The 10,284-nt window shown below is 51.1% G+C and overlaps 1 long non-coding RNA gene across 1 annotated transcript in view; it reads right to left on the bottom strand.

Moving 5' to 3' along the window:
* LOC109439571 (zinc finger protein 510) overlaps positions 1-10,284 on the bottom strand; it is a 283,485-nt gene that overhangs the window by 45,802 nt on the left and 227,399 nt on the right. The window lies entirely within an intron of this gene.

The raw sequence follows: 10,284 nt of genomic DNA, 5'->3' as shown, positions 1-10,284 counted from the left end.
CTACATTTCCCATAAAACACCGCTGCCACTTATTTTCGCGATTTAGCAACCTTTGCACTTCTTTACCTGGTTGCTAAGATGTTGCCCTTGACCTTTTCTCTTGCCCCGGGGTTGTGTCAGGAGCCCCAAACCTTAGGGGTTAAACTTGAAGTTTGCCGCCACGTACAAAGCCTCGTTTCCAAAAAAGAAAAAATAAAACAAAAAAACACACCCGATTCAAAAAGCAACACCTGTCAAAGACATTGGATACAATTGGGGAAAGCTGGATATGCACGGGGTTATTCTTTAGTGTAAAAATAATAGTGCAATAACAGAAAAACATATTGGTTTTATAAAGGCACTCATAATTAAAGTATTTATGATTAAACTGATATTTTTGTAAATTAATCTCAAAAATTTCCAAGAAAATCAATCAAAGCAAATATGGCAAAATTATTAGTTTTTTACATACAGTAAATGGGTGTAGATAAACGCGTATTGTGTGGTTTTCTGTGTGGCTTGAAAATTTTGCAATACAAAGTAAAAAAGGAGAGAGGAGAATATGGATACTACCTCCATGAGAGTACCTTTTAAATTCACAGCTGCCATGAGATTTGGAAGTTCACAGAGATATCTCTTAGGAATAAGGCTGTGACATGGGAATAAAATAATTCAAATTGGAGCATGGCAACGTGTAATGCAGCGTGTCATGCGGGGTCTCTGGTCCCTCTCCCCACATAAGAACGCAGGACATGGTGAGGCCAAAAAGGAACACCCACGGAGCCATACGTAGGGGAGTCATGCCACTATATTCTCACTGGCGGCTGGGTTGGAGACACAGGAAGCAGGAGCCACACTATCCACATCCTGCCGTCCACTTCTCTGTGTCAACTAACCTCACTTGCTAACTGTAATCCGCGCTTCCTGGCTCAGCCTCCATCTTCTTGCTAGCCCCCATTTTCGGTTAGCATAGCCACGGCAGTTATATTAGTGGCCAATGGCTCACTGGTTACAGCTGACAGCCAACTAGCCACAGCTGATGGCCATCCAATCACAGTTGATGGTCATTTACTACCTGAGCCAGCACCTTTCCACGTGAGGCCGAGAGCCCGGAAACTACACTCCTGGCTCAGTCCCCACACAATACTAAAGAAAAAAGATTTTACTCTTCTTCACCAAACTTTAGCTAGGATTCTCTAAGATTGGTTGTCAAATATGACTACCAACTTTGGCCTGTAATGATTTGAATCAAATACAGTTTGTAACAGCTCAAGGATTCATCCCTAGGATGACATTAAGCCCCCTTAAAGTGCCTGCCCAAGAAAATCAAGTCAGCCAAATAATTTTTTGTTACAGCCAACACCTGAAGTTAGGGAACCTGTCTCCCAGTCTCTGTGAGGGGATAGGAACCCAATTTCAATAAGTGCCTGTTAGCAAACTCAGATGGATTTTACAAGGACTGATTCCTCCTTTCTGCTTTTGTCGTTTTCTACTTACCCTGGCTCTACTAAGCCCCAGCCCACCTTCCCTCTCTTTCCTCATTTTCCCCTTTAAACTCCCAGAAACCTCTGTATAAATCAAAGTAGAGTTCGGTTCACGCTGGACTATTTTCTCTACTGCAATTGTATATTACCAATTAAATCTGTTCTCTCCACTTTGTGTCCAATTTGTTTACCTTTGACAAATAAAAGGATAGTATCTGTAAGTAGCAGGACATACCTCAGGAAAGATAAAAAAAAGCAAGTAACAGTCATACGTAATAACCAAATATACAAAACCCAATATAAGAACATAGTTATCACGCAAGTGGTTCACATCCCAGAAAAAAAAAAATCCTATTTAAACGCAATGTGAGCATCTTCTGGTGTTATTAGCAAGTTGGGCTGTGGTCATAATTTTATAGGAACTTCTTTTTATTAAATTAGATCTAATGAGCATTATAGGACAGAGCCAGGAGTGCTGTTTCCAGGCTATCGGCCTCACATGGAAAGCTGCTGGCTTGGGTAGTAAACGGCCATCAACTATGATTGCATGGCCATCAGCTGTTGCTAGTTGGCTGTCAGCTGTAACCAGTGAGCCATTGGCCACTAATATAACTGCCGTGGCTACACTAGCAGCAAATGGGGGCTAGCAAGAAGATGGTGTCTGAGCTAGCAAGAGCGGACTGCAGTTAGCATGGCGGATTTTAGTTAGTACAGCGGATTACAGCTAGCAAGAAGATGGTGGTTGCCAGAGAGAAGTGGATGGCAGGTTGCAGATAGTGTGGATCCTGTTTCCTGTGTCTCTGTCATGCAGGGTGTTATGTGGTGTCTCCGGTCCCACTCCCCAGTAAGAATGCAGGATATGGTGAGGCCAAAAAGGAACACCCACGGAGCCACAGATAGGGGAATTGTCGTTGGGGCTCCGTCCCCACAGGAATCATACCATTATATTCTTGCTGGCAGCTGGATTGGAGACACAGGAAGCAGGAGCCACACTACCCACAATCTGCTGTCCACTTCTCTGCAATCCGCAACCCGCATTCCGACGTGCTAACTGCAATCCGCACTTGCTAGCCCCCATCTTCTTGCTAGCCCCCATTTCTGCTAGTGTAGCCACAGCAGTTATATTAGTGGCCAATGGCTCACTGGTTACAGCTGATGGCCAACTAGCCACAGCTGATGGCCATCCAATCACAGTTGATGGCCCTTTACTACCTGAGCCAGCACCATTTCACGTGAGGCCAAGAACCTGGAAACCACACTCCTGGCTCTGTCCCCACAGTCTCCAACTGAGCCACAAGCGAGAATATAGTGGTATGACTCCCCTATCTATGGCCCCGTTGGTGTTCCTTTTTGACCTCATCATATCCTGTGTTCTTACGTGGGGAGCAGGACCAGAGACCCCGAATGACACCGTGCATGACAAGCATATTTTTGGTAAATATACATCATTTATAACATCAATTATTTCTTATGACTGATACATTTTTAAATTGGACCTTATACACTGGAAGAAGGAAAAGAGTGGAATCCTCCAGAAGTTAGTGCAATCTATGAGAACACAGCATAAAGCTTTACTCCTGACATTAAAGAGAACTTGAATAAATACCAGTTTTTGAACACCAAGTTTCTTTGCCAAAATTCAGATTCTTATCTCAAAATGGTTGGTCAACGTGTTTTCTCTCTTTGACATATTATTTGTTTTACATTTTAACCAAAAAGAGCTGTGGGGACAGAGCCCCAGAGAGTAGTTTATAGGCTCTTGGCCTCACGTGAAGGGTGCTGGCTCGGGCGGTGAATGGCCGTCGGCTGTGGCTGATTGGCCGTCGGCTGTGGCTGGTTAGCCGATTGGCTGCTGGTATAACTGCTGCGACTACGGAGGACTGCCGAGCAGAGCCGAAGGGAGCGGAAGAGGAGAGCCGAGAGAGAGGAACAGAGGAGAGAGTGGAGAAGAGTCGTCGGTCAGTCGGTTGGCGGAAAAGCGGACGGCAGGTCGCGCGTCTGGTGGGCCCAGCCTCCAGTGAGACCGTGGTGGTATGGCTCCCCTACCTATGGCTCCGTGGGTGTTCCTTTTCGGCCTCACCATATCCTGCGTTCTTGTGTGGGGAGCGGGAGCAGAGACCCCGCAGGCCGCCCCGCCTGAAAGATGGCGCGGAGATAAGGCCTCCGCGCATGACAAATGGCGCAGCGAGCAGGGTGTGGCGCCGGCCAAAACTCTCCGAAGGCTGGTGGAGCAATTTGTGCGTGTGAAAGTGCAGTCTCAAGAGGTCCATGAGGAGCGACACGGGGAACGGGAGGCGCAGTCTGCCTGGGAGACTCGAGCCTCCAGCTGGCACACCACCTTCTTGGCCATAGAAGGCGTTGTCCTCCTTTTGTTGATCTGCTGCGGCCTTAAGCTCCGAGGGTGGTGGACATCTTACATGGAGGCCTCCACTCACTCAGACACCTGGCACGGTGAGCAAGATTCCGACCAGGTAGGAATGGCGTCTGACACTGGGCAGGAGGACGTGTGGCCCCCACACAGTATATGGTGTTCGGTGGCCACTGTTCTCAGGAGTTGGACCCCCAAGGAGGGGTGGGAGGACATGGACGGCTCTCCGGCCAGCGTGGAGAGGGCCCTCCAGGCTCTGGCTGAGCGGTTGCCGGAGGAGGAGGAGGCTACAGCTGGCCGCGTGGGCTGGATGTTCCTCAAGGCCTTGAGTCTCAACACGGAAAATGGGCTTAATGAAGTGGCCTGGGTGCCAAACCAGGTGTCCCGGTTGGAAGCGCTGGAAGCCTGGGTCCGCCTGTTAGAACAGGGGCCCCAAGGTGGAGACTCTGAGGCAGAGGCAGAGGCAGAGGAAGCAAGTGGAGACAATGTAGCTCCCAACCCCCAAGCCCGGCCAATCTTGAAACAAAGGGTAAAACGTGAGCAACCTTTGGGCCCCGGGGGCGTTGCTGCCGGCAACCCAGCTGTGACTGAGTTTGCAACCTATACCCCTTACACACCCACTGAATTGCAGGAGCTGGGGAGGCAGTACAGACAACGCCCTGGAGAGCCAGTCTCGGCTTGGCTATTACGTTTATGGGATGAGGGAGCAGACAGCATTCTCTGCTCCCCAGGCGAGATGGAAAAGCTAGCCTTCGTGACAGTGCATCCATCCCTGCGACAAAGGTTACAAAACTGCCATAGATTGGCCAACAACCAGGGCAACCATTCTCTAATGGCGTGGCTCACTGCTGCGGTACGCACCCTATGGGAACAGGCTGGAGAGCTGCCAGACACTGTGAGTCAATGGCAGTCATATACAGAACTTACGCAAATAATCCGTGAAATGGGTATGAGACATGCTATTTTTAACCTCAATATGCAGGGCCCAGATAACGAGCTTTTTACTGCCAGCATGAGATCTGGTTTTGGACACTGCACCTGCGAGTGCTTTTGGATCCTTGGTTGCTATTCTTACACCGTATGTAGGGCGACGGATCCATGAAGTTACAACTGCCATGGCCACCCTAGGGGATGTTGAAAGCCAGAGGCGAAGGAAGTTAAGACAGGAGGTCTGCACAGTTGAGACCTGGAAGCCCAAACCAAAGGTAAAGGGGCGAGGTCGCGGGCCTCAGAGAGTAACACGCGCACAGATGTGGCGTGATCTCGTGGCAGCAGGGGTCGATAGGAAGAAAATAGACCAGCAACCCAATGCACTCCTGCTTGAACTTTGGAAACAGTTGCGTCCGGAACAACAATTCCGGAGAAACATAAAGGAGGAGTCTGGCAAAGCGCGACCCGTGTCCCTCCAGGACTTCATGCAGCCGCTTGAGGCTGACCCCTTGCAGCTTGATTAGGGGTGGGGCCAAGGTTCCCAGTCAGAGGGGACGAGCAGGGACGGAGGCCCCACGTGGAACTGTCCATACATTGGTCCCCTTCGAATGTACGGAGGGTTTTGGCTCTAGTTGACACTGGCGCCGACTGCAGTCTCGTTTATGGGAATCCAGAACTGTTCCCTGGACCAGCAGTCTGCATTGATGGCTACGGGGGAAAAACTGTGACTGTGAAAGCCGTTTCCTTACCACTGGGTATAGGAAGGCTTCCTCCTCGTACCTACAAGGTTTATGTCTCCCCCGTTCTGGAATATATTCTAGGGGTGGACGTGCTACATGGCCTCAGCTTATAGACGTTGGTAGGAGAGTTCCGTCTCCGGGATCCGGGTGGTGAAAGCGGTGACACGCGGGCATGCTCACCACCCTCCTCAAGCGTTGCCACAGCCCTGGCGCGTGGTTACAGTGTGACAGTACCACCTGCCAGGAGGACAGGAGGAGATTGGTCGTACAATATTGGAATTGGAAAAGGCACATATAGTGAGGCCAACGCACAGTCCCTTTAACTCCCCAGTATGGCCTGTCAAGAAGCCAGATGGGACCTGGCGAATGCCTGTGGACTATAGGGAGTTAAATAAGGTGACGCCACCCTTGCACGCTGCAGTGCCTTCAATTCATGATTTAATGGATCGTCTGACTGTCCGCCTGGGGACATATCACTATGTAGTGGACTTGGCCAATGCTTTTTTCTCCATTGACATTGCACCCGAGTGTCAAGAGCAGTTTGCTTTTACGTGGGATGGGCGGCAGTGGACTTTTCAAGTCCTTCCACAAGGATACTTTCACAACCCCACTATCTGCCACGGGCTTGTGGCCCAGGATTTGGCACAGTGGGATCACCCATCCTCTGTGGCCTTGTTTCATTATGTTGATGACATTCTGTTAACCTCAGATTCTCTTTCTGATTTAGAGCAAGCAGCTCCCTCTCTTCTCCGCCACCTGAAGTCACGTGCCTGGGCGGTGAACGAGGAAAAGGTCCAAGGCCCTGGCTTATCCGTCAAGTTTTTGGGTGTTGTGTGGTCGGGTAAGACAAAGGTTATATCTGAGGCAATCATTGATAAGATACAAGCCTTTCCCCGGCCGACCAAGGTCTCCCAACTGCAGACGTATTTGGGTCTGCTAGGATATTGGCGGGCGTTTGTACCCCATTTAGCACAAATGGCAAGGCCCTTGTACAATATGATAAAAAAAGGGGGCCTCATGGGATTGGACTGAGGCTATAGAGCAAGCCTTCGTTGCCACGAAACGGGCAGTGCAGCAGGCACAGGCTCTGCAAGTAGTGGACCCCGGCCGCCCATTTGAACTTGATGTTCACGTAACCCAAGAGGGGTACGGATGGGGCCTCTGGCAACAGCAGGAGCGTCTCCGGTTGCCAGTGGGATTTTGGTCCCAATTATGGAAAGGAGCGGAGGTTCGCTACTCTCTAATAGAGAAACAGCTGGCTGCTGTGTATGCAGCCCTAGTGGCCACAGAAGCCATCACAGGAATGGCACACGTGGTGGTTCGAACAACGTATCCTGTCCAGGGGTTCCGTACATGGACCCAGGGACCCAAAACGGGGGTGGCACAGACCACCACCCTCGCCAAGTGGGGTGCCTACTTGGAGCAACGTAGCACCCTTAGTGCAAGCCCTTTGAGCACAGAGCTACAACAGGTCCTGGGGCCTGTGGAGCTTGTAGCCCAGGCTGAGCCAAGTGCTCTGCCTAGAGGGGAGGACTTGGAGCCCTCGCCCTACAAAGAAGGACAGTCCCCAGTACCTGAGGATGCCTGGTTTACCGATGGTTCTAGCCGAGGGGCAGCAGCTGTTTGGACGGCTATTGGTGTGCAGCCCAAAACAGACACCATTTGGTTTGATACTGGGACGGGCCAGAGTAGCCAGTGGGCTGAATTACGGGCTGTGTGGATGATGATCAGCCACGAGCCTGGGCCCCTAGTTATTTGCACTGACAGCTGGGCGGTGTTCCGGGGCCTAACATTGTGGCTGCCTACATGGAAACACCAAAACTGGTTGGTGGGACACCGTCCACTGTGGGGTCAAGCCATGTGGCAGGACCTCTGGGACCTAGGGCAGAGAAAGGAGGTGACCTTAATGCATGTCACAGGTCACTCCCCCTTAGTGTCCCCAGGCAATGATGAAGCAGACACCCTAGCACGGGTACGATGGTTAGAGCGGGCTCCTGCCACTGATGTGGCCCATTGGCTGCATAGGAAATTGCAGCACGCTGGAAGCCGAACCATGTGGCAGATAAGCAGACGCTGGGGCCTGCCTTTGAAATGGCAGGAGATAGCAGATGCCTGCTATGACTGTGCCGTCTGTGCCCAGGACAGCCCCCAAAGGCGGAGGCTCCCCTGGGAGACACAGCAGATTACGCGAGGGAGGGTGCCCCTCACTCGCTGGCAAGTGGATTACATTGGACCCCTGCCTAAGGCCCGCAATGCGATATATGCATTTACAGCAGTGGACACTGCTACGGGGTTGATGTTTGCTTGGCCCTGTCCGGCTGCGGATCAGCGGCATACAGTGGTCGCCCTTACACGACTGTGCGCCCTCTATGGGCGCCCCCAAGTCATTGAAAGTGACAGGGGTACCCATTTTACGGGGCAAGAAGTGCAGCGCTGGGCTGCCAGGATGGACGTGCAATGGTTGTTTCACACCCCGTACAATCCACAAGCAGCTGGCATGATTGAACGCTATAATGGCCTTTTGAAGCAAGGCCTCCAGGTGTCAAAACACCCTCCCACGATGCGTGACTGGACCTCTCGTCTATGGGATGTTTTGAGAGTCCTGAATGAGAGACCACGGAAGGGAGGGCCCGCGCCAGTAGAAGCTCTTCTACATCGAACGGCCGCTCCCATTCAATTACAAGTTACCACTAGTGAGACTCTGTTAAAGCCAGGCTACGGCAGAAATGGGAACATTTTGCTGCCAGCACCCACATGCTTGAAAGCAGGGGAACGGCAGCAATGGACTTGACCCTGGCAGGTCAAAAGCCCCCACTGTCGGTGGTTGTGTCTGATAGCCCCATGGGGGGCCGGTTTGACTCATGATTTGCAAGTGATGCCAGGAGTGGTGGCTGAGTGGCCACCGCAAGTGACTGTAGTATACAGAGGTCCCGATACCGGGATGATTTTGCGAGGAAACTATGTGCTCTCACTATGGCCTATTATGGGGTCCCCTGTTCTGTTACATGTTGAAACTATGCAAGGGACCCCAAGTACTGCCATAAAGGTCTGGTACCACAAACTGGGAAAGGTGCCAGTGGCAGCGACCCTCCTTTCCCAGGACAAAAAGCTAGCATGTATCCTCCCAGATGGAAGGGATTTGCCATTGTTGGTTCCTAAGACTACCGTTTCTTTTCGTCCGTAGGTGTCAGTAGGCTAATACGGCACAGGGACCCTCGTGGAAGACACTTGTCACGTAGATTGTGAGGCGAGACCCTGTAGGGGTGGAGTGTGGGGACAGAGCCCCAGAGAGTAGTTTACAGGCTCTCAGCCTCACGTGAAGGGTGCTGGCTCGGGTGATGAATGGCTGTCAGCTGTGGCTGATTGGCCGTCGGCTGTGGCTGGTTAGCGGATTGGCTGCTGGTATAACTGCTGCGACTACGGAGGACTGCCGAGCAGAGCCGAAGAGCCGAGCAGAGCCGAAGGGAGCGGAAGAGGAGAGCCGAGAGAGAGGAACAGAGGAGAGAGTGGAGAAGAGTCGTCGGTCAGTCGGTTGGCGGAAAAGCGGACGGCAGGTCGGCGTCCGGTGGGCCCAGCCTCCAGTGAGACCGTGGTGGTATGGCTCCCCTACCTATGGCTCCGTGGGTGTTCCTTTTCGGCCTCACCATATCCTGCGTTCTTGTGTGGGGAGCGGGAGCAGAGACCCCGCAGGCCGCCCCGCCTGAAAGATGGCGCGGAGATAAGGCCTCCGCGCATGACAAATGGCGCAGCGAGCAGGGTCTCCCGCACGACAAGAGCCATTGAAAATATCATTGGGACAGAAATAATGATTAGAGAAGCGCTGAAATAAACAGCAGTGTCTCTCACACTTTAATACACAGCTGTTGTTCGGACGGCCGGAAGGCCCAGTTGGTTAGAGCGCGGGCTCTTGGCAGCAGGGTTACTGGTTCTATTCCTGCATGGGATGGTGGGCTGCGACTTAAAAACTGAAAACAGCAACTGGACTTGGAGCTGGACTGCGCCCTCCACAACTAGATTGAAGGACAACAACTTGGAGCTCATGGGCCCTGGAGAAACGCACTGTTCCTCAATGTTACCCAATAAAACAATGAAATTTAAAAAGAAATCATGAATTCTTATTAAAAAAAATACATAGCTCTTGCTAAACCATTGAACAATTTTACTGCAACAATACAGGTCCAGGAAGAAGGGAAAGAGAGGTAGAATATGCCAGAGCTGGTGTTCGGACCAGTGGGCCAGAGAACCTTCAGTCACCTCGTTAGGAAAACCAGGCAGGCCCTGGGACATACTAGGGGCATACCCACAGCCCTCATGTAAAATAAGTAACTTTCTATATTTAAATATTTCTACAATATTACTAGTTCTTCACGGAAACATAGGTTTTTAAAAACATAAATGTATAACTATAACCCCCTTGGCAACTTATAAAGAAATGCTTGCCCTCATCAAAAGTGCTTACATCTTACATCAGGGCATGACACCTGATGTCATCATTTAGCTCAGTCCAACAACACACACAACCGATGGTAGGTGTCATGGAGGCTTGGCCTGCATGCATTCAGCCCAGCTATTGGCGAAGGACCCGCTTTGAATCTGAAGCAGACCTCTGCCATTCCCTTCTCCCCCGTAGCACACACACACACACACACACACACACACACACACACACACACACACAGAGGAGCTTCCTTGTATTAAGTATCTTTTCAACAAATTTACACTTACGTCATTAGTTCAGCAAGACCACTTCACCCTCGAGCTCCAACTCTATGGAAATCAGAAA

Source organism: Rhinolophus sinicus, linkage group LG04 (genome assembly GCF_036562045.2).
Source record: "Rhinolophus sinicus isolate RSC01 linkage group LG04, ASM3656204v1, whole genome shotgun sequence".
In the NCBI taxonomy this organism is placed as follows: Eukaryota; Metazoa; Chordata; class Mammalia; order Chiroptera; family Rhinolophidae; genus Rhinolophus; species Rhinolophus sinicus.
The sequence above is the reverse complement of the archived record's forward strand: the minus strand, read 5'-3'. Positions and strand labels throughout refer to the sequence as shown.